General features: G+C 49.3%; 1 long non-coding RNA gene across 1 annotated transcript; it reads left to right on the top strand.

Annotated features, from left to right (window-relative positions):
* Positions 1 to 5,293: 5,293 nt before the first annotated feature.
* LOC141279209 (uncharacterized) lies at positions 5,294 to 21,141 on the top strand. Its single transcript, XR_012333168.1, has 5 exons — positions 5,294 to 5,433; positions 5,781 to 8,077; positions 8,681 to 8,783; positions 18,614 to 18,786; positions 20,734 to 21,141. It is a non-coding gene; the product is annotated as an uncharacterized lncRNA (long non-coding RNA).
* Positions 21,142 to 25,242: the final 4,101 nt, after the last annotated feature.

The following is a 25,242-nucleotide window of genomic DNA, read 5'->3' as shown; positions in this document are numbered from 1 at the left end:
TCTGGGGATCAGGGCCTTATTCTACTCACACCCTCGCTGTTCTCACAGACCTCGGCTGGTCAGCCTGGCGTGAATCCAGCCTGCAGCAAACATTAGCGCGTGGCCTCACAAAAGTTATTTGATTTGTTCGTGCCTCAGTTTTCTCACCTTAAAAATGGGCGGTGACTGTCCTCCCGCAGTGCCATTTGTGTGAGGTCCTGCACCTGTGGCCTTCACTGTCGCTTAGGAAGGCGTGCATCTGGGCCACTCCAGCCCCTGGCACGTCCAGCTCGCCCCCTCTCGTAACCCACATCCATCTTTTTGCACTCAGGCCTTCCACACAAATCATCGGCTCGCTCTTGGATTTCTGTTTCTCCTTGGGCAGAAAGGACAAAGCTGATTTAGATGCGGGGAGCCTGTCAGTGGAGCAGAAGCGGGAAATGAGGATGGAAACAATTACAAATTAAAGCCTGTCTCTTCTGCTGCGTCTGCGCCCCCCCCCCCCCCCCCACTTCTCATCGTGATTGAGGTCAGCTGCCTTCTGAGAGGCCCCTGTACAGGAGTCAGGGGCGTGCCCTCCGTGGTCAGCTCTCCCTTTCCTCTGTGGGACTTGCCCAGTGGCACTCGTTCATTCGTTCATTCCACAAAGATTTGTGGAGGGTATAACAATGTGTCTGGTAGTGGTCCAGTGTCTGAAGGTAGCACCACCATGAAGACCCATCTGATTTAGCTTGACTGGGGATAGTGACAATTAGATCTTTTCAACTCCCACGCGTTACGAGGCGCTGGCTCTTGGGAACAGGGAGGGCTGTGCAATCCATCCACCGAGACCAGGTGCAGAGTGATGGCTGGTGGCTTGTGAAAGGCCTGGAGGCAGAGAGCTCAGGTAGGGCAGCGAGGGGCCCAGTGGACAGCTGGGTAGAGGATTCTCAGGATGGAGGTGTCAGACTGATGGAGGTGGGAGGGAGAAGCCTTGGCAGAAAGGAAAGAACAGAGCAGGACAAGGTGGTGGTATCTCCAGGCCACGGTGAGATCTGACCTTGTCTCTGCCAGCCCGTGGGAGTGGGAGGGGGTTCCAGAAACACAGGGTCTGTCTCTCCAGGGTCCTGTGCTGGGGAAACGCCAAGCTCTCATTCCCCTGCAGGGGGGCAGCCTAGAGAGGAGCGTTACTTTGACTTGAAGGCTGAGAAGACCTGAAAGAATTAGTGGGGCTGCCAGCCAACCCCACTCCGGGCGCTGAGTCCTTTCTGGAAGGGGGTTCGAGTGGTGCATCTCCGTGTCTGCCACAAAAAGAAGTGAGCTTCGGTGCTTTGTGACCACCTAAAGGGGTGGGATAGGGAGAGTGGGAGGGAGACGGAAGAGGGAGGGGATATGGGGATATATGTATACGTAGGGCTGATTCACTTTGTTATACAGCAGAAACTAACACACCATTGTAAAGCAATTATACTCCAATAAAGATGTTTAAAAAAAAAGAAGTGAGCTTTGTTGGTCAAAAAGAGGGGAAGCACCCCTGCCCCCTCCACCCTGGTCGCAGCCCCAGCAGGTTCTGAAGACAGGTCTGCCTGGAGTGGAGGGAAGGCCGGCAGGAACACAGCAGCCATGCAGCCTTGGGCTTCCCAGAGGCTGGGAGGCAGGACTCAGGGTCTTCACCCCACTGCAGGGTTTCCGCTGCAGGAGGAGACTGGAGTTGATGAGCTGGGGCTGGGAAAGATGTCCTGGCTGCCTCCCAGCCTCAGGGCCTGCCACAGGGTGCTGGGCGGTGGGGTTGGACGGGGCATTCCAAAGCTCCTATACAGGTCAGGGATGAGGGGACTGGTTTGTGCAGACCGAGGCCACCGGGGACCTCCCAGGTTGACGCACTTTGGGTTAGTAGAGGTGCTGGAGTTTCCGTTCATTACATTTTAAAATAAAATAGGGAAAATGCTTGGTTCTTATTTTAGATATGGGGGGTTGGTATGTCACCTGTCATTGTTCCTTAGAACCAGTTACCTGGGGGGTTGCTGTAGCACATGTGCTGACATGTTGAGATGTCAGAGTGTGGACAGGGAATGTTACCTGCATTCCAGTTCTATAAGGATCAGGCCATCAGCCATTGTAGCCACCCCCAAAGGAGCACCCTGAGGGGAATTCAGGAAGGAGAAAAACAGGACCCTGGCCCTAGATAGTTAAGATGCACAACAAAGGAATCATTTCAATGAGCCCAGACTCTTGCATTTTCCCATAGAAAAGCACGAAAATCATTAACTTGAGATGTCTGGGGTTTTGTGTGTGTGTTGTGTCTGTGATTAGCTATCGATGCTCGACTACATTTTTTTTTCCAACAGAAACTCCTATATATCCTGGCTCCACCCTTACCTCTTTGGAGAAGTTCCTCAGAGCTACTGAGAGGCTGTCTCCCAGGCTATGGTCCTCAGTGACGTCCCCGAATAAAACTTAACCCACGACTTTTAAGTTATGTGTTTTCCGTCAGTTGACAAGACCCAGGGTAGGTTATGAGAAGAAAACTGAAAACTGAGTGTGTGTGCAGTTCACCTAACAGTGAGGGTAGCACTCCTGAGGCATGAACTCTGCCACAAGACATAACTGTTAAGCTTTGGGTACAGTATTGAAACAACTGCCTGAAGGCACGTGAGAGTCAGCAAAAGCGGGTGGACACTGCAGTGGGAGGAGAGAGGCCAACCGGAGCTTGGCAGTGGCATGACCACTGGGACGTGAAACCAGGGACAGAAACCCAGAATCTCACTGGCTGCAGAACGAGGGACAGACTTGAGGCAACCACATCTGCAGGAAAGTGCGGGGAGAAATCTCAGAGAGGAGAGAGACTGGGGGTGGGGGACAAATCCTGTGGATAAACTGCCCAGATGTCCACGCGAGGAGTCCAGTTGAGGCTTAAAGAATCCAACAGAAATTTCATGGCCCCCATCACCACGGAGACAGCTCTCACTATGAGGCTGGCCATACTGACCACCTGCTTGCAAAAAAAAATCTGTCGTGGGAGAAGGTGGACGCACAGGAGGAGGAAAGTTCACCCTGAGGAGCCAGAGAGGGTCCTGGGGATGCTGAGCTTGGAGAAGAGCAGGGAGGGGAGGTGATTAGTGGCCATCACTCCTTCAAGGTCACTGTGTGTGACGGGAGTAGACGTGTCGTGGGGTCCCGGGGGTGAAACGGGCTCTCTGAATGGTGTTACAAGCAGAGAGTTCCCAGCTCCACATAAAGAAACATTTGCTAAGAAGGAGAGGTCCAGTGACACGTCAGGGGGACTGTTGTAGGTAGCACAGTGATGGAGGAAATGCAGACGAATATTCTGGAGCGGCTCTGAGGTCAGGTGGCTCTGGGTTTGAGTCCCAATCCAGCTGTGGATACCTCAACCTTAAAAAAGAGAAGTTGACCTTCCTGGGAAGTGGATTTTCTTGGGCCTGGTACACACACACACACACACACACACACACGAGACGCTTAGTGAGAAATGAGACTAAATGGGGCAGGAGGACATTTGCAGAAGCAGCACATTTGCAGATGCAGCGCGGCTGGTCCCAAGCTGCCACTGACTCCTGGATGGGAATCCACTCTCGGGGCATCCCTGGGATTGGTGAGGTCAGACTCTGGGTACCTGACCCTGAGAGGGGACCCAGATCTCCCACCTCCCAGCCAGGCTGCCTGCTTCACCCGCCCCGGGAGCTGCCCACCCAAGGCACCACCACTCCTGGTTAAATGAGGCGTGGAGGTTCCTCACATCCACCCTCCTGTGCACAAATTCAGAAAAGGCAAACTAACCGGAAACTTACGGTGACGGGTGATACTCACAGGACAGCGAGATGAAACGGATCTGACTGCACAGACGGGGAAGAGAAAATGAGCTCGGGGCCTCATCACCCCACTTTGATCAGCGGAGACGCTGTGAGGGTCACAGACAAGGAACCCTTCTGGAATCAAACACTATTTTTATCTGTTGGAGCTCCTTTGAATTGGGCCACATTGAAATCTGCCAGGGTCTCTGGATTCAAGGGAGCGGGAAGTAGATTGTGGGGACTTGGGGAGGAAGGAGGTTGTAAGCTGGAGGCTGAACGAAGCCATCCTGAGCTCTGCTCTGTAATGATCATCACAGCTAATTAACACAGCCCCTTGAACCACTCTGTCCCAGGGGAGGCCCAGCCTGGAGGCGGCGAGGCCAGCAGGAGGAACCGGCTGGCGGTTAGTAACCTACGTCTCCCCCAGCTGCTGCCCCACCCCCAGAATTGGAGGGGGCAAGGCTGCCCTCCCTAGGAACCCCAGGCTGGACTCTCCCAGCTGGGATCCCCTGCCCCTGGCTCTGCCCACCCCTCCTCCTTGTCCTGGGGCCAGAGGGCTGGTGTCAGCTCCAGGGCAGGTGGATGGGTCCAAGAGAGGGAGCTCACTCCTGGGAGCTTCTGGGCCAAGTCAGGTCAGCAGCAAAGCGCCCTCTCACCCTCATTTGTCCTGAGTACCTACCATGGGCTGGGCACTCAGCAGACCCTGGGGACATGCCCATCAGCTGTGACCTGGTGGTCACAGAGGAGACAGACACTGAAAGTGACGTGGCTGAGAGGGGAGCTTCCCAGTAGGGACTGCTGGGAAGAGAATGAAGCAGCTGGACTCCCAGGGCTGGGATATGACCAGGACCCAAGGAGGAGGAGTGACAGCCACAGGACAGCTTCCCGAAGAGGAAAAGGCAAGTGCAGAAATGAGGGGCAAGGGAAATTCTTGGCGTGTTTGAGGCACAAAAGACAGGATGAGAATGGGCCGGGTCCATGCCCTGCACAGGCCTTGTGGGCAGGATAAGCAGTCTGACTTTTTATTCTAAGTGAAATGTTTGAAAACAGCCACAAACAGTCCATTAACTGGCTTGGCTCACTCTGTGCAGGCATTCATTTCGCTGTCCATTCATTCGCATGCTCACGCACTCATTATACTCACCTGTTATCTATGCATCCTGAGGTTCGTTTATCCCATTCCCGTCCCTATTGATTTTCCTTTTTATTTTTAAATCAAGAAAACAATTTTATTTTTAATATTTATCTATTTATTTATTTATTTATCTATTATCTATCTATCTATCTATCATCTATCTATTTATTTATACACATCTTTATTGCAGTATAGTTGCTTCACAATGCTGTGTTATTTCCTGTTGTACGACAAAGTGAATCAGCCATACATCACGAAAGGGCGCTGGGGGCTTCGCTGCCTGGGCAGCGCAGCAGAGGGGAGTGGGCACTAGAGGGCGCGCACAGCACGCGCATCTCACGGGCCGAGCCCTGGCTCCGTGGCACCGGGGAGAAAAACCCGAAGCCCTCCCGCCGGGAGGGCTGAAATCCATGCCAGTTCTTCCACCCCTCGCAGCACAGATGGGGAAACTGAGGTCCAGGGAAAGGGCGTGGCTTGTGCAGCGTTACCTGGCGAGGACGGGGCTGAGCAAGAGACCAGGAATGAGAGGTGGGGTAGTGCCGGGTGGCCTCGGGGTGAAGGACGAAGTCGCCGTGAGGCCACCAGAGCGGAGGCGGCCAGGCGCGTTGCGGGAGCCGGGCGGCACCGAGCCCAGGGGGACCCCCGAGGCGCCCGCGGTGGCTGTTCCAGCCGGGGTGGACCCCTCCGGGAAGGGAAGGGAATGGGGGAAGCCTCGGCGCCTCGGCCCCCGCAGTCCATGCAGACTGTGGAGCGGGCGGTGCGGGAGGCCGACCCGGGGTGATAAGGGCTGGAGGGCTCGCGCAGCCCGCATCCCTGACCCTCACCTCCTACCCCGCGTGGCGCCGGGGCTCAGAGCCACTGCGCTTCCTCTTCAGTGAACAGTGCTGTCCCGGCGTAAGGAATGGTGGAGGCGCCCGAGAACCAGAGAAGTCGGGCGATTTGCCCGAGGCTGCACAGCGCGAAAGCAGCGAAAGGCCGAACCTTCCCAGCCTCGCAGCCGGAACTCATCTGCGGGGCGGGTGGAGATGCGGCACGGGGTCAGGGCCTGGGCCGGTTCCGGGGAACAGTGACCCGTAATGGTGACGACTGTCCTGAGCTTCCCCGCAGTCCCGCCCCTCCCGGGAATCCCTATGCTGGGCGGGGTAGGGCGGGGAGAGCTGAGGGGCGGCTGCCCGTGAGGGGGCTGGGAGGCTGGGAAAAGCTGCGCGGCGGGGCTGGGAAGGCGCTGTGCGTGGCCTTTTGCCCGCATACCCCGCTGTGACAGGGGCCTGGACGCGCTGACCTGTCTACTGACGGTTTTGTCCACAGTCCGGGAAACTGCACGTCGCCAGACTTGGGAATGAAAAGCGGCCCACCGCTCCTACTTGTCCGCTGGAGACTGGGCGGGGTTGGGATGCAGCGGGGTCGAGTGGCCCTGCAGCGGGGCTCTCCTTGTACCTTCAGCTGACCTTCAGCTGACCTTCAGCTGTTGAGGCCTGGTGGGCTCTGGGCCCAGCTCACTGACTGGCTACTCCAATCCCGCCCTTCTCTGAGCCTCATCTTCTTCGTGAGACCCTGTTCCCCATCTGCGTGGCATCCACCTGGCCCCCGGGGGGTGGCTTCTCCACCCGAATTCTGCCTAGTTCCAGCCCCACCCAAAGTTTCGTGACTTCCAGCACTCACCACGCACACGTGCACCTCAGTACCCTCGCCCACCCTGTTTCCCCTCGTGGAAACGCCCCTCCCCTCCTGCCGTGGGCTGTTGATTTCCTCCCCTCCCATGGAGACGGGGTGGGTGGTCGGAGCTCTGAGGTCCTGTCCCACCACCTACTGCTCTCCGGTTGCCATCATCTCCAGTTGCCCCGTCACTGCTGTTTGTTGACACCTGAGCCACGCACCTGCCTCGGTATCTTCAGCTTTCACCTGGATGAGTTGCCTGATACGCTGATACACTCTAGCCTCAGCTTCCTTGACCCCCTTGGCTCTGGGGACCATCCCTAGGGGTCCAGGTCAGCTGCCCATGCCCTGAATCTCTTTGGATCCTGACTGTTGTTGAGAACCCCCCACCCCAACTCCTCCCTCAGCTCTCTGCGCCTCAGCCACTTTGTGACCCAGACCCCCTCCCTCTCCACTTCCTCCCAGGGCACCGCCCCTTTCTGCCTCCTGAGCCGGCTTAGAGTTCTCAGTGGATGCCTCCTTTCAGTGCTTGCTTCCCTATCCCATGCCCTCACCTCTGCTTTCCTCCAGCAAGTCTGGGAAATCCCCGTTCCTGGGTGAACCCTGCCTCTCCTCTGCTTTCTCCCCTCCTGCTTCTGTGCAGTCAAGCACTGCTGGCAGAGGCCCAGGTGAATTCACCATCACTGACCTCAGGTGGGGACCCACCCCAGGCTGGTGAGTATGATTGTGTAGGGCACACTGGCTCGGGGGTGCCCGTTCCCCCTCTACCACTGCTAGCTCTCCAGCCCCCCCATGACCCTGATGTATAATGGGCAAAACAGAGGATAGTAGCAGAAAGTGACAGATTTGCACAGGTAAGGAGAAAAACAGCACTGCTGGAAAATCATCCAATCAGAGGGCCCTGTTTGCCAAAGATACAATGGCCCCCAGGGTAGGTCACATGAAGAAAACCAGATTCAAAGGAATTGGTGAAGACACAGGGAAGGACAGGCCATGAGCGGCAGGTCCCTAATGGGCCAGCAGTCCGAGGCAGGCAGAGATCACGGGACTGAGGGCTATCATCAGAAGCTCCGGGAGCAACATGAGAGAGAAGACAGCCGGAGGCAAGTGTGGATGAGATGGTCTCAGGAAAGGCTGAATAGAGAGAAGAGAAGTAAGTCTGTGAACCACCAGCATTGAAGGAGGAGGCAGAGGCAGGACAGCCTGAGGGGTCTGTCCTGAGCAGGAGACACTGGTACCTGTAAAACCAAGGGAGAGAAGAAGTGTACCCAGCAGTTAACCATCCAACAGCCTCAGATAAAAAACCACTTTCCCAGCTTCCCAGCATGTAGGGGTGGCCAATAATACCTAAACAGAAGTCATTAGGTAGGGTTTCTGAGAAAACCTTGTGCCTCTCCCTCTTCCTACTTGCTGCCACCTGGAACTCAGATGTGGTGTCTGGAGCTACTGCAGCCATCTTGGACCATTTGGCTACTAGAGGAGCAAGACACTGTGCTAAGGAGAGCAGAGCAGAAAGGTAGAGGTCAGCTGTTCTCCACACAGCTTTGGACAGCCCACCCCATGGACTCCATTTGTGGGATGGGGCGCTAATCCTCTGTCTTGTTGAAGCCACTGTCATGAGATGTTTTTCCCGGCAGCTGAGGGTGTGGTTTGGGGCAGTGAGGGCATCCCGGGCCTGTGGCTGTGCGGGACATGGTCAGGAGGACTTTGCGGGACAGTTGGCAAGGGCAGGGGTGGAGTGAGGGGCAGACCGCAGTGGTCTGAGCAGGAGGTGAGCACAGGTGGGCAGGGGCTTGTGAGAGCTGAGCACTGTTTGATGGGGCAGACGTAGGGCGAGGCCTGTGACAGGGAAGGTGGGAGCCCCTCCCTGCCCCCACGGAGCACAGTGCACACCGGGGCCAGTGGGCAGGCAGCCTCTTCTGTGAGGGTTTGGAAAGTTGCTCAGCAGCTGGGCCATGGGCAGGGCACTTCGTGCTGAGCTGTGTCAGGGCGACTGCTGCCAAGCTGGTTCTGTTCCCTCTTGTTCCTCACCCAGACCCAGAGATGGGGGAGGGGTGTCCGCGTGACCCTCCCTTCGTCACTTAAATGAACCGTGTCTCAATCTCTCTACCCACCACAGGTAGATGCTGTTGGGGCAGAAGAAGAAAACGCCCACGGGACATCCATCTCCACGTCAGGCACCTTCTCCATCCCTGACCGGACCCTCAGAGAGAGTGTTTTAGGTGAAAGGCTGCGTGAAGGACGGTGGCACCTATAAAGCTCATGGGCTTTGGGGACAGGCTGACCTGCCTCCTGGTCCTGCATTTTCTACTTACTCTCCCAGGGACTTCGCCAGTTTCTTTACTCTCTGATGTCAGTCCTCCATCTGTAAAACAGGGCTAACCACTCAGAATATCTGTGCAGAGATTCAGTGAGCATCCTATTCTGAGAACATCTCTCTTCTTGTTGTGGGGGAGGAGACCTGACATGCAGGCTGTTCAACCACCAGCCTCCCCGACCCCCCTGAGATGCCGCATAACCTGGCAGACAGCTGCTTGTGATGGGCCGATGGCCCAAGCTCTGTTGAGGAAGTTTTCAAAGGAAATTTGTTTAATTCATCTTCTGGAAATATCTGAGATCTCGACATAGAGTAAGAATTGTTCCAGGAATAATCATGCTTTGTGAATTCCCCACCCTTGGAGGGTCTTTAGAATAAAGATGCCGAAGATGGGGCTGAGCCAGGCTCACCTGGTTAGGGTTAGGGTTAGGGAAGGCCTGGGGGGCTTGAAGGGGACAGAGCTGGCCACCGAGGGGGTCAGGGTGAGCATGTCCCCAGCCTCTAGGTGCCGGGCCCTTTATGCCCTCCTCCTCAAAACAGAAAGGCTGGGGGAGAGTGGTGGCTAGGGAGGTCCAGGTTCCCTCAGCGGCGACTCCTGGCTGGTGCTGTCCTGCTTCTCTGCCTGACCCCTGCTGGCCCTGTGAGCCGGACATGGTCAGATGGAGGCCGAGCCTTCGCCAAGCTCGGCTCCCTGAGGAGACAGAGCAGATTCCTAGCTGGGCCAGATCTGAGCCCATATATCTGACGCCGAGTCTGTCCTTTGTCCCTGAATGCCACTGTGCACTGCTGCCCTGGGGAGGACGCGCCGGGGCCTCCAGGACCACCTCCCCTGTGTGTCTCCAGGGCTGCAGGCCCCTGAAGGGGTACTTCACTTACAGGCAGGAGCCCCCGCTACCCCAGGACCAGTTCCACCCTCATCTGCAAGGGGAAGGCCCTCATTACTGAGACCCAACAGAGAGAGGGGGAAAGAGAGTCATACAGGTGTAGCCACTGCTGTGAAGGAAATGTTTTCATTTAATTTTCCATAGAAGAGTCATTCTCCGTGCAGACGTGATGCCAGGAGAGGTGGCCAGTCACTTGCAGCCGACATCTCAGGGTGGCTGGGCCTTGCTGTCTCTTCATGTTAGATGTGGAGCTCGGCTGGTTGACTCAGATGCGATTTTGGTCTCTAGGGTCCAGCTGGCTCCATCTGCAATGGAAGCTGCTGGATCTCAGGTTCTGCTTCCCACGGACTGGCTGCTTGCTGCCCGGCTGCCCAGGGCTCCTTACGGAATCCACGCCGACCTCGGGGCAGGGACAGGATCCCGGATGCCTAGAGCAGTGCTGGGCACTCAGCACCTAGACTCTTTCCGAAGGCTGTTGCGTCAGGGAACCCAGAGCTGCGGGGAGCTGAGTTTTCAGACAGTGGGAGGGTCCATGGCAGCCAGGACAGTGAGACCTCATGGATCCTGCGGTACAGAAGCGTGTGGGCAGCGGTGTGGGGAGAGTTTCCAGAAACTGAAGCGTATCCCTCTGAGCACTGAGGCGCGTCTCTGCCTGTGCGTTTCTGCCTGTGGCTGTCTGCAGGCACTGATGTTGTATGGAAGGGGGTGCCGATATTTTGACATGGTAACAAGTGTAGCTTTCATTCTTGGGAATCCCTCTTTTAACCCCACTGCTGTGACATTAAGAGCACTACCCGCCTCCCATCCCAGACCTTGAACCTGAAGAGGGTTAGACCCACTCACCCCCCGGGGGGCAAAGGAAGTAACAATGGACTGATGGAAAGGATGCTTGGCTGCGGGCTCCCTGGGAGGGGGTGTTGCTGTGTATCAGCCCCTTCAGATGGACGTGGCATCACAGGGTCAGGAAGACCTTGGTCCTCTTCCCAGGGGCTGGACCATTGGAGCAGGTCTGACAGGCAGCAAATCCCTCCAAGTCCCCTCCTTCCCACCACTTCTCAGCCTGATACATACAATAGACGTGGCTGTGAGATGCGTCTGGGCTGAGCGGGCCTGGGAAAACCTTGGCATCTCCCAGAATGAGGCAGGAGGAGCCCGAGAGGGGGTACAGGCTGGAGGGAGAGAGGACCGTGCTACAGAGGGGGGCCTGGAGCCTGGGAGGGGAAGCACCTTCTCAGCTGGGGCAGAGCAGAGACAAGCTGGGTGCTCAGCAGCTCAGCAGCTGCCCGAGGCTCCGAGGGCCACAACCTGGGACCAGACACCATCCACTCAGGCCTGGGTGGGATTTACAGCCCTTTAGAGCTCAGACACCCCCCTGGTAAGCAACAGAGGAAGAACATTGAACGGACCGGGGGAAAAAACTCATACACGTAAAATGCATATGACTACTTTGTCTGTAATTGACAGAATGAAGGCTTGAGACAGAATTATATTCAATTATAGAAAAGTTTAGAAAACATGTACTTATTTTTATTTAATTATTTTTCAGTTTTATATGTGTGTGTGTATATGTATATGTGTATATATATATATATATATATATATATATATATATATTCAGATTCTTTTCCATTATGGGTAATTACAAGATATTGAGTATAGTTCCCTGTGCTCTACAATGGGTCCTTGTTGGTTACGTATTTTGTATATAATAGTGTGTATCTGTTAATCCCAAATTCCTAATTTATCTCCCTGCCCACCCCTTCAGCTAACCCCTTTGGTAACTGTGTTTTAGAGAACATATACTTTTTTGCACGTTCAAATTTGTGACCAAATTTGACCCCAAAAAAGACATTCCACATGTTTGGAGCTATATCCCAGATGCCAGTGGAGTCTCCGTGACCCTTGGAGGTCAAGGTAAACTTGGTAAGCTTCATCCCCACCACCTATGTCGCAGCCTAGCAGCTCAGTGAACACTGCTTAGCCTCACCACGACGTCCAGCCGTCACCCTAGGTCATATGTTGAAGAGTTTCTTTAAATACAAACAGTGCTTGCTATCGAGAATTTTTGTAATACATTTTCTACCTTGTTTTACATACCTGCACCCTCACACAGGATAATAATACTTTTATATGGAACTATTTAAAAAAATGAATTGCATTCTTCCCATTGACCCAAGAGGACCAACTCTTCCTTGATGCCAGGCGCACTGCCCCTGCTGCATGCCCACCGCCCCTATTCTGTGACGCCAGCTCTCAGACGGCACTTCTTGGGGCTGTTGGACACCCGGCTCTGTTAGGAGTGACTAGGGCACAGGGTATGGAAGCCCAGCAGTGGCCTCAGAGCGATTGGCTTCTCTAGGTCTGCAGCTGCGGGTAGGGCCGTCACACCTTCAGTCTCAGCCCATCCTCCGCTGCCTGTCGTCCATCTCCTAGGCTCACTGCATCTGCAGCACTGGCCGTGGTGCCTGGTACAGAAGGAGAGCTCAACGAATTGTACCTAGTTTAATTGTTATTTATTGTTGCCCAAGAGTAAACGAAGGCTGTCAGAGGAAGCAAAATAAGCAAAATCCCTTCAAGTTTAAAAGAGAGAGATTATGGGAACCACTGAGAGGTTGAAATAGTTTTCAGCTATGTTTCTGCATTTTATACAGTATGGGTTGGCTCCATGCTAAGAAAGGTGAGAATGTCAGTGTTATTTACATTTATACCCTCTTGCACCTTTCTGTTGTTACTTGTTTTTATATTGTCTGGACATACAATTCCCTTATTCTGTAAGCAGAATTCCTGTAGTTGTTGAGTGTTGGTTATAGTTGTAAACAGATTCATTGCTTACCACCAGGTTTTAAGTCATTTTTCCATTTCCAAATTCTTTCTTTATTTTTCTTTATTATTATTATTCTTTTTTAATTATAGCTGATATACATATATAAGTTGTAGATGTACACTATAGTGATTCACAATTTTTAAAGGTTATACTCCATATATTCCCTGTGTTGTACTATATATCCTTGTAGCTTATTTTATACACAGTAGTTTGTACGTCTTAATCCCCCATCCCTGTATTGTCCCTCCTCCATCCCTCTCCCTACTGGTAACCACTAGTTTGTGCTCTGTATCTGTGAGTCTTATGTTATATTCACTAGTTTGCTGTATTTTAGAGATTCCACATATAAGTGACATCATACATTATTTGTTTTTCTCTGTCTGACTTATTTTACTTAGTATAACGCCCTTCAAGACCATCCATGCTGTTGCAAATGGCAAGATTTCGTTCTTTTTCATGGCTGAGTAGTATTCCATTGTGTGTGTGTGTGTGTGTGTGTGTGTGTGTGTGTGTGTGTGTGTGTGTGTATTCTTTATTCATCCATCTGTTGATGGACACTTAGGTTGCTTCCATATCTTGACTACTGTAAATAATACAGCTATGAACATTGGGTCCAAACTCTTTATTTTAACTCTTCCCTTAATTGTCTAGATTTTTTTGTAAAATGGATGGGTTTTGAGGAAAAGCTTTTGGATTTGGTAATCTCTGAGGTTTTTTCATGTTTATATATGCTAACCTGTTGCCTAAGTGATTTCAAAAGACGTCTTGGCTTTTACCCTTAAGTGATATCTTGCCTGGGTATGCTACATTTTTTATCTCAGGACTCGTAGAAGTTCTTGCTCTGTTAACTTGACATTGGAGAGATTTGATACCAGATGGATATTTTTCACCTTTCTAGGTTATTTATTGTCTGTCAGGATGCTTGAAGCATTCTTTTTTCATCCTTTAGTTGTAATAGTTAACTAGGATATAAGATATTTCAACACTTTGTGCTTTCTTTATATCTCTTGGATTAAAATGTGCTTTTTTAATATATAGATTTTAAAAAAGTATTGGAGTATAGTTTATTTACAGTGTTGTGTTAGTTTCAGGTGTACGGCAAAGTGAATCAGTTATGCATATACATATATCCACTCTGTTTTAGATTCTTTTCCCATATAGGTCATTACAGAGTATTGAGTACAATTCCCTGTGCTATACAATAGGTCCTTATTAGCTATCTATTTTATATATAGTAGTGTATATATATTGATCCCAATCTTATTTTCCCCCTGAATTTCAGAGACTTTTTTTGGAATAATTATCTGGTCCATATTTTGGGGCATGTTTTGATTGTTTTTGTCTGTTTTCTTCATGATTATTTCTTCTGTACATTTCTCTTTTTCATCTATTTTCATTATCAAGTCACTTAACCTCCCTGAGCCTCATTATAAGGTCAGAATGACATGCCTGTTTCACAGGGAAGTTTCCAGAATTAAAAATCTTAATATATGTAAAGCTCTTAAAACACTGCTCATCCCATAGCAAGCCATATGTAGATGGACGTGAGTCATTATTTTTATGAATTTTTGTTTGTTGTTATTATTGTTCATCATAACGAAATTGTTCATTCTTGGAGCCAGACAGCCACCTATTCGTTGTGTGACCTTGGACAAGACACTAAATCTCTCTGTGCCTTTTTTTCCTTGTTTGTTAAATGGAGGTAATAATCATCCCTACCTCATATGACTATAAAGAGGATTAAGAGTTGATATTAGTAAAGTGCTTAGAACAGTGTTGGCACATATGTGTATTGTTAAATATGTTCTCAAGCTTTTCTTGCAGGAACAATTATGTTTTGTGGTTTTATTCTGTTTCTCGCTGTTTCTAATGTATTATTAGTTTTGTAATGATGTTGTTTTGTTATTAACTTGCTTCCGTATGTCTACATTCTCTTTTTTCATTTCATCCTGTCTCTGAGTCCTCTTGTTATATGCTTTAGGCCCTTTTAAGTTGTTCTTCAGTTTAAAGCAGTGGCCAAGCGTTTATTGTCACTCACTGAGTAAGTTTTCTTCTGGGTTGGGTTCTTTGTTTTCACATGCTGTGTCCCTTTCATTACTTTCATTACACGTGTGCATATCAGGAATTGTCACGTGTGCTCGTTGCTTGTGTACTGGAATCTTTTCCTCTTGGCTTCTGCACGGGCAAAGATGTCTAGACCTTCTTCCTGCTCTGCTGACTTTGTTCTGTGAGGCCCGCTTACTTTCCCATAAGAGCCCCTGTGTATTCTGAGTCTTACTGTGTTTCTGTAGCTGGAGGGCATGACAGAGAAGTGGACTGGAGGGCAGTCTCTCTGAGAAGATCTGGGCCAGTGTGTATGTCCATTGCTGAGGCACTGACATGGGACTGAATTCCTTATCCCTGTGAGGTGCCTTCAGATCTCTCCCTCCAGCAGGTGCCTTCATTTTCCACAGGGAGACTCCATCCCCACGTTTGCCCACATCTCCCCAGATGCCAGCAGACACTTCCACTACTTCTCCATAAGAAAAGGAAAGACCCCCAACCGTACTACCTCCATTTACTTCACTCTGGGTTTGAGGGTGCAGATGAGTATACTCGGATCCGCAACCTGGCTGATGTGCTCCCAGCCTGGAGCAGGGTGGGCCAGTGTGGTGGGCGCCCCAGCTCCTTTGTCCCGGCTTCCTGATCGGCATGCAGTACACTGGGTTATGCCCAGTCCTCCTTTGGTTGCTGTTGGAGAGACTTCTCTTGTGGGGAGCAGGGCCTTTAATTTATGCTTTCACGAGTTTTTGCTTATGTTGTTAGTTACTGGGAGGGGCAGTTCTGTGATGCAGTTTCTATCAGCCAATTCAACTGGAAACCCTGGCTGTGTTTTGATGAATTGTTCTTCTTTTTTTTTTTGTCATTGCTTCTCTGGCAATCTTCAAAAGCCTACTACATGATCAAACCTATGGAGCAAGCCAGGAAAGTGCCTCTGAACTTGAATAAGGGCTTTAAAATGGGGTTAATATAGGCTCTTCCCTCCTTCTCGCCTGACTGAAGGAAGCAAAACTGTCGCTCTGAAACTGGGTTGATCTCAAAGCATTCCCAAGATTGCAGGGAAATATAAATTCTCTCAACTGTCTTATAGGCTTGAGGACAGCAAGGGTCAGGTTGGCTAATTTTAATTATATTCACTTAGCATGTCTTGAAGCCCATACATCTAAATGCCAATAAATTAATATATCATGCCGAAGGCCTTCCAGCCACAGAGTTAAATCAACTATGCAGGGAGTGCCATGTGGAACAAGGCAAACTCCCAGAAGCTCGAGTATTTCAATTTCACTGTATTAATCTGTCATTAAAGGGCCCCTCAGTCCCAGTGTCCAGATGTGTGGCTGTGAACAACGGTAACTTGCTGGGTATGAATTCAGCCCATTGTACTCTTGGCTTCTGTACGGCTGTCCACCCCTCACAGCCCCCGAGGATGGACGCTGAGTCTCCCCTGTCCATGAGCCTCGTGTGGTTTCAGAGATGAGGTGGTCCTTTTGTGTAGGAATGTTATAGTTAGGCTGAATGAAGGGTTTGATCAGGCCTGAGATTGGGGTGAGACAGGCAAGGAGCCAAATCTCACCTATACCACTTCCATTTGATGGTGAAATCCTACTGTGCACACCCTACTCCACGGCTTGGTGGGTCAGACAACACCCAGATCGTGATGGGCAGCTTAGGTCAAATGGTAGCTTGGTGGCCCATGGTTAGCGTTCAATCTCCACTAAGACCCAGTAACGGTCCAAAAGCCATTTATCAAAAGGAGAGTCTTTATCCAAAGGTGATGGCAGAGCCGTACTCCAGAATCTTAAAGGCCTGCACTGCGATTCACATATAGGGCCTGACAAAGGCTCCAAACAGCACCTCTATCCACTACTGACATTCAAACATGACTGGCTCCGCTGGGTCACATGGCCCAAATGGCAGGGCAACTTGCCCAGCAGCTGGACCTCCTTTGTGCAGAACTCCACTCAAAACTAGCAGCTTTGGAGGTCACTCAGTAAATGAACTAGAGAAACGTACCTTTGTTGTCTGCAGAATCCAAAAGGGCCCAGCTAGGTATGGAGCCTCTTTTTGGTCGTAGGGGTACCGGATACAACAATGTATCCCCTCACTCTAGAAGGGACAGCTCACCATGTCCTAGATCATTGCATCACTACAACTTCTGCTGAAGTGGACGGACACTGAATTTTTGTGGGATTTATTTCTCACCCTCTATCATATAAATGTTTTACCAGTGTGTCTGGAGTGGTTGCTATTTCTGGCTCACTGGGTCCAATCAGCATAATGTCCTCAGTGTAATGGACCAGCCGATGTCCTATGGAAGAGAAAGATGACCAGGATCCCTGGGACTAAATTGTAACCTAGGGCTGGAGAGTTGATATACCCTGAGGTAGGACAGAGAAGGTGTATTGCTGGCCTTGCCGGCTGAAGGCAAACTGCTTCTGGTGGTTTTCATTATCAGGGATGGAGGAAAAAGCACTTTCCAGACCAATGGTTGCATACCAGGGACCAGGAGATGTGTTCATTGGCTCAAGCAATGAAGTCACATCCGGGTGGGTGCAGCAGCTACAACTGGAGTCACCACCTGGTTAAGTTTGTGATAACCCACTCTCATGCTCCAAGATCCAGCTGCCTTCTGCACAGGCCTCATAGGAGAGCTGACTGGGGATGGGATGGGAATTACCACCCACAGCATCTTTCAAGTCCCTGGTGGTGGCACTAATCTCTGCAATCCCTCGAGGAATGAGGCGTTGCTTTTGGTGTATTGTTTTCCTGGGTAGAGGCAGTTTTAGTGGCTTCCATTTGGTCTCTCCCATGATAACAGCCCTCACTCCATCGGTCAGGGAACCAACGTGGGAATTCTGTCAGACCCTGGGTATGTCTACTCCAATTTTGTATTCTGGAACTGGGGAAATAACCATAGGATAAGGTTGTAGACACACTGTGCTCATTGTGAGATGGACCTGAGCAGTACAGGGCTTGGCGCTCAGACAAGGTCCACTGTTCACTTGACCTTCATAAGTGGCTACTCTGACTGGTAGCAGTGACATTCTGGGTCTCCTGGAATGAGTGTTAGCTTAGAACCAGTGTCCAGTAAGTCCCCAAAAGTCTGATTATTTCCTTTCCCCAGTTCACAGTCACCCTGGTAAATGGCCATAGGTTCCTTTGGGGGAGGCTGGGGAGAGAGATGAACAATATAAATTTTCGGCAGGATAGAGGAATCCTTCCTCAAGGGCACCCAAATTCTGCTTCGTTCAAGGAGTTCTGACTTGTCTGGGCGTTGGTTGATTGTGGTGGGGGAGGTTTTCTGTGTGGGTCATTCAAGGCAGACTTTGATTAGTAGATCTAGAGTTCTTTTCTTTCTTTTTTTTTTTTTTTACAGAAACTTTTTCTATTCTTTATTCAAGCCCATGTATTACCAAGGGTTGGTGCTGTGATAGAACTCTGAAGGGTGGCAGCTGCAGAGATAATAATTCTGCCCAAGTGGCAGGAGGCCCTTTAGCCACTGTCCCTCTTTGAACCCATTCACTTTAAAAAAAAATTATTGGAGTATAGTTGATTTGCTGAGTTCTTATGCTTTCACAGATCAAGTCAGCACTTAGCAGGCTGCTCACCTACTTCTTTTCTAGGGATGCCATGATCATAGGTGTCTGTGAGTCAGGCTCTTCTGATTTCTGCTTTGGTTTGGGTGTTCCCTGCAGTCACTAGCTTGGCATCAGAGGCTGCCCAAGATCTGGCCTCTAATTTGCCTCTCAGTTTCCTCCTCTTCTCTTCCTGCCTTGAGCTCTGGGCTCCAACCGCACTGCAGAGCATGTGCCCTTCCTTCTCCCCCACTCAGGTCATTCATCTCCGGGCTGTCACGGTGGCCACCCCCTCTGTCCCCCCACTCTCTGTGATTCCACTGTGACCCCCAGACCTCCCCTACATTCCTCTGTCCCTACACTTTACTCCGGTGTTTGGTGCTTAACTGTTTATTTGTCTCTTGCCCATTAGGCTGTGAAGTTCTTGAGGAGAGGGCTGTGGGTGACTCATCGCGGCATCTCCAGTACGGGGCTTGGCACTCAGCCAGCTCATGGCGAATGCTCGTTTGCGGAAGTGTGACTTTAAACTCTGGTGCCCAAGTGTCTGAAAGAGGCATCGGACCCCTCTCTGATTGACCTGTCCAGGTGAGAGATGCGGACATTTGAGTGCATCCTCATGCGTTTAACTGAACACGTAAAATACGCATTCCCAAATTGCACTGAAAACTCTTTCCATTCTGTATAGCCAGTCAGTGATGCTGGGTACTTGACATACCCTGCACGATTTTTGTTGTTGTTGTTGTTGCTTTTGACAGCCTTTCCGTCTGTCAACATGATTCCCCATAAATTGTTCTTATTTATAAGACATTTCACACTACATGAGAGCTGCCAGGAACATGGGGAGTCAGGGAGGGGGTGGGGGAGGGATGGGGAAGCCAGCTCTGAGGCTTGTAGGGCTGTTTGTGTTTATGTAGAATACTGGGGAGTGGCTCCTCCCCTGGCTGGGGCCTGGGATCAGCGCTGGGCAGGAGCTGTAATTAAATTGGCACTTCTGGGCTTTACCACTCCCTCCCAGCTCCCAGCTCTGTGCTAGCTGCAGCCCCTGGAAATTCCTGCACCAAGCAGTGAATTATTCAACAGGACAAGGCAGGTAAAAAAAGAGGTGGATGTATTCACCTCAGCCCCAGTATGCAGGTGAGCAAAGAAGCTCCACGGTGGCAAGAAGCAGACACTCAGTGCAGAAACAAGAGTATTTACAGTGCAAATGCTTCTTTTTTTTAACTTTCTTTTTTATTACTTAATTTATTTTTGGCTGCGTTGGGTCTTTGTTGCTTGCATGCAGGCTTTCTCTCGTTGTGGCAAGCGGAGCCACTCTTCTTTGTGGTGCACGTGTTTTTCACTGTGGTGGCTTCTCTTGCTGTAGAGCACGGGCTCTAGGTGCGTGGGCTTCAGTGGTTGTGGCTCGTGAGCTCTAGAGTGCAGGCTCAGTACCTGTGGGGCATGGGCTTAGTTGTGGCGTATGGGCTTAGTGGCTCCAAGGCATGTGGGATCTTCCTGGACCAGGGCTCGAACCCGTGTTCCCTGCATTGGTAGGTGGATTCTTAACCACTACGCCACCAGGGAAGTCCCTACAATGCAAATGCTTCTTAACCAGACATATCTAACCAGAAGCAAAATAATCAGTGCATGCTTTTCCTACCACTTTTGTTAGTCTACTGTTTTATTTATCTGTCTGTCTTCATTGGGGGCCGCTAATGTAGCATACGTGTTTATTTGTTTGTTCTTAGAGATGTTGTGATTTGTTGTTATTTTTACGGTTATATATCGCATGCCATTTCACAAAAACACATGGGGTTTTCTTTATATATTTGCCCAGAAATTAAACTTATAATATGCATTTATCTTATGAAGAAGTTGTTTCAATATTTAAAAGTTATGTCAAGGTGGCAGGAATCTGTTATCTTGGGTTTTTTGGGGGGTGATTTGATAGTCTTATTTCAGAGTTTTAAAACAACACAGGGGATTTTTTTCTGGGATGTTTCTGTAAGGAGATATATTAAGGTACTGAGGGCGGGGTCTGTTTTCAGACTACACCTCCTCTCTCCATCCTAGTCTTGACCTTGAAGTCTTCTAGGAGAATTGGGGCCTTGCTGACCCAGCCATGGGGGAAGTGAGTGACGCCCCTGTCGACTGAAAAAAATGCACAACATAAAAGTGGAGAATTATGTTTTATTTGGAGGGCATTCTGAGGACTTAGGCCCAGGACACAGATGCTCTGAGGGACTGCTCTGAAGAGATAAGGGGGAGCCAGGATATACAGGCATTTTTGCAACAGAGACCAGGTAGTAGGAACATCAAAAGATTACTGTTAATTAAAGAAAACCAGACATATCCAGTTAATGAATTTAGCGCTTTTCTATGTACAGGAAGATGTAAGAGTCTGGGCTCACTGATCTCATTCCTTTGATAGGCACCTCAGCTATCTGGGGCCAGCATCCTGTTCTTTCCCATCCTGAGTCTCCTCAGGGTGCATCGTTGTGGGTGGCTGTAGTGTCTGATGACTGCAGCATCCTTTTCTTACTGATATTTCAGGCAGCATTCTTAGTCCACACCCCAAAGGAGAGTCACTGCGTTGCCTCTTAAGGAAAAGGCAGAGGACAACACACTTCTTCGGGTTTCTTAAGTTTCTCTCTCAAATTCCCCATCAATTAAAATAAACGTCTCACTCTTCACTTTAACATTGTACTGTCATTCATGCAATTGGCTCTCCTTCCAAGGATCTGTAACACACAGATCCTTTCAGTTTGAAATAGTTTTTTCTCAAACACCTTCATTTCATTTTACACGCTTTATCTTCATTAATCTCATTCTCTGTTGTATTTATATTATTTTGTTTACGTCCTTTACCTCTCCAGACAGACTACAGGCTATCTGACTGCAGGATCCATGATTGACTGGTCTTCGTAAGACTCATAATTATTGCTCATGAAAATAAATGGCTTATCTATGTTTAGTGAGTGAGTGAGTGAGTGAATGAATGAATGAGATCTCAGATCTTAATATCCTATAAAAAATGCTCTCTGTTACATATTTATTTTTAGCCTAACAGTTAGCTCAGGGATAAGGGCAAGGCACAGGCATATTTATCACTTTTGTCAGGAATAAGCAACGTTGTTCTACTATGAAAAAAGCCCTTTATCAGGCCAACCACCATCCATTGAATGTGTAAAGAAAGCACTATACTGAGATGTGGAAAATGAGTGTTTTGGCTTTGCCCAAGGCTAGTTACAGGACATTTTGGAAACTGAGTATCCAGAAAAGGGTGTGAAGTCAGACAGGTAAGAGCTTCTGGTAGGTGCTTCAGTAGCTCAGGTTTGACACAGGTGCAAAAGCCCAACTAAGAATGAACCAGACACTGTGTGCACTAAATGGCATTCGCAAGGTGTTGGGGGTATTTCTGGTGAATTTGAGGTTTTTGATGTCTCGCCACAGAAAGAATTCAGTGAGAGACAAAGTGATAGGTAAGAAATGGATTTATCTAGAGAGATACACACTCCACAGAGTGTGGGCCATCTCAGAAGGCAAGAGTGGCCCCCAACTATGGCGTGGTTAGTTTTTATGGGCTGGGTAATTTCATAGGCTAATGAGCGGGAGGATTCATGTAATTATTTCAGGGAAGCAGTGGGGATTTCCAGGAATCAGGCCACCGCCCACTTTTTGGCCTTTTATGGTCAGCCTTGGAGCTGTCATGGCGCCTGTGGGTGTGTCATTTAGCTGATGTATTACAATGAGCGTATAATGAGGCTCAAGGTCCCCTGGAAGTCGGATCTTCCCCCACCTTGGACCTAGTTGGTTCTAACCAGGTTTTGTCATGTCCTGTGGCTATGCCATTCTTTTAGAGGTTGTGCCCTGCCCCTTTCCCTCCTGCTTCAGTGGGGGGTGGCTGCTGAGAAAGCTACAGAAATATAAAATTTATTCAGAATTAGGATAGATTTAGCAAAGACTTCATGAATAAAACACAACCCCTGGTCCAGGGGAGCTCTGCCAATGAAGGGAGACAGACATGGTAACAGGGAATTCTAAGTGGCTGGATGGCTGCAAGGCCACACACTGTGTCCTGGGGTCGGGAGCCCTGAGCCAGCCTGTGGGAGTCTGGGTTGACTCTCCAGAGGTGGCAGCATTTGGGTTGGGAGTTGAAGGGGAAGGAAGAGTTTGCTGAGAAGATAAGCGTTTGTTGGAGAAAGACATCGTGGGAATAAGGAACAGCACAGAGTAAGTGAGAAAGTGTGTGTGCCCATGCTGTGTGTGTGTGTGTGTGAGTGTGTGTGTGTGTGTGTGTGTGTGTGTGTGTGTGTGCACCCATGGGAAGGCCGAGGAGGTGGGGAGAGACAAAATGTTTCACCTGAGGACTTAGGGGTCGTTTAGCTTTGTTAGAGAGTATAGGGCGCTATAAAGGGCACTCACTTACTTATCCCCCTCTGGTTCCGGAAGGGATTGCCCGAGGCTTATAAAAGTGTATCACCTGTAGTGCCCCAATCTCTGAGCACACAGTTATCACACGGCTGCCATGTGCAAAGCCCTGCTCTAGGGGCCAGGGACACAGAAGTGGACAAAACACACGAAAATCCCTGCCTGTGTGGGCCTACCTTTCATTCAAAAAACGGACAAGAATCAATACAAGTTAGTAAAATCTTGCATTGAGAGTCGAGAGTGACAAGCACTAAGAAGAAGAACAAAGGAGGACAAAGGACAAAAGATGTGAAGGGTGGGCTGGGGCTGCTACTTTCAACCAGGTGACCAGGGAGGCCTCCCCGAGTGACACTTAGAGTCAAGAGCTGAAAGAGGTGATGCTGTAAGTAGATGCCCTTGACATTAGACATGCAAGTGAAATTCCAACCCCATGAGACCAGCATTGCAGATTCTCTGACCAAAACAACCAGCTTTTCTCTGTGTGACAAACTTCACTAAAACAGAGGGCAGTGAAGGGATTCACCTTGTTAGGTTACCGAGCTTCCTGCCATTGTCTGAAGACCACTGCTTCTCTTGGCCTCAGGCTGGTGGCCATGACATAAGGATGTACTCCTTCAAATCTCCATGGTGCTCCACACACCATGAGGAAAGCACTTTCTGACCCACGGAGCTTAATCTCCCCAGAGCCCACACGTGGTCCTCTCAGCCAGCTGAGTTGTTCCATCCAGAACAGAGCTGTCCAGTTGGATGATCTATGATGGGGCGGGGTGGTTCTATATCTGTGCAGAGTGCTGCAAATACAGCTGGTGGGATTGAGAATCTAAATTTTTAATCAAATTTAAGTTGAAAGAATTACAATGGAAATAACTACATGAGGCTAGTGGCTACTGTATTGGACAGTGCATATCTGGAGTAACACTCCAGGAGGCCTGGGGGGTGGAGCTCAGGTGTGCTAGTCCAAGATAACACACACACACACACACACACACACACACACACACACGTCCCTCTAGGACAAAAAATAATTTCTGGACCATTTGCAGTCTACGCCCTTAACATGAAGGCTCCACACCCACAGGGGAGTTGACAGTGAGCATTCATTTACTCATTCTCTCTTCTTCTTCACATTGTGCTCACTAGGTCTCTTAATGTCTTCTTAATGATCTCTCCCTTGGCCATAGCAAGGCCAACAGGAGTTTTGAGGCATATCTTTGGCTGCCTTTGGGGATGGGAAGTTGGGCAGGTTAAAATAATAGTGTAACCTCTGTTGAAAAGGAGCAAAGAAGAAAGATAAGGGCCAGGAAAAACCAAGCCAGGAATAGGACCCCAAATGCAAGCCATGGTGATGAACATACTCTGTGGTTGTACCGCAGAATTGACTGCCTAGCCTAGGTATCTCTATGAGAGGGGAGCCTGGGCTGCTGCATAGTATGAGAGGAAGGAGAGTATAGTGGTTAGAAGCACAACATTTACACAGAACCTGTGTCACTCCAGTATCAAATGAGCACACTTGGGCAGACTATGGTTTCTAAATACCATTCTCCACCAAGAGGAAGCAGGGCTCCTTGGAGAAATGGGAATGCAAGGGCTGGGGCAGGGAAAATACAAGATGAACCTGGAACATCTTGTGCAGAGAGTGTCCAAAGAACAATAAGGACAAGTCAAGGGAATGGGAGCCAGGCTGAGCAGGTGCCTACTGGCCACATATAGGACCATCTGAGCATCAAAATGAATGGTGATAGTGATGAAATATCAGATATGAAAAACAAACAAACAAACAAAATGGTCCCTGAGTCCTTACTGATAATAAATGATTAAATGGGGGAAAAGAGAAGATCAACTAGAGTAGAAACTCAATTCATACGTAGAAGGAGTGATGGAGATGGCAAGGCACCCAACCACACCCAATGATTCAGGTAAGAAGCAACAATGGATGCTAAAGTGATCGGTGGAGGTTTGATGGCAACTGGCCATTTACATACTTTCAAAGCATCTCCCCACAAGTTACTTACTCATTACAAAGGGAAAGTAGTAACTTTGTAGTGGAGAAAGCTGACAGATATCGCCTTAACCAAATCAGCAAAGTAACAGCACCAGAAATGGGGCAAATTAACATCATGTTCCTCCTGACATCACACACTGATAAAACATCATCACCTCCAAGGATTCCTACCCTAAATATGTAACCTAAATTTTATGGTGAGAAAACATTGGAAAGACCCAAATGGAGGAAATTCTGAACCAAAAAACTCCCACTATGTTCTATTTAAAAATGTCAATATAATAAAAGATAAGGAAAGGCCAAGAAATCATTTCATACTAAAGGAAACTAAAGAGACATGAAAACTCTGCACCAAAAAAATAGTAGCCAAGAAGAATATCATTGGGAAATTGGTGAAATTTTAATAAGGTCTGTAGAGTAGAGGATATCATTGTATCAGTGTTAAACTTCCTGATTCAGACAATCATATTTTGGGTATATAAGTGAATGCTATTATTTTCAGGATTTTCATGCATGCTGAAATATTTAGGGATAAAGGGACATGTCAACAATGTACTCTCAAATATTCAAATAGCTGAGAGAGAGATAGAGAATGATAAAGTAAAAACAGGGTAAAACCTTAGTAATTA

The sequence above is a fragment of the Tursiops truncatus genome, chromosome 7, assembly GCF_011762595.2.
Source record: "Tursiops truncatus isolate mTurTru1 chromosome 7, mTurTru1.mat.Y, whole genome shotgun sequence".
Lineage (NCBI taxonomy): Eukaryota > Metazoa > Chordata > Mammalia > Artiodactyla > Delphinidae > Tursiops > Tursiops truncatus.
This window is presented reverse-complemented; position numbering and strand designations above follow the sequence as displayed.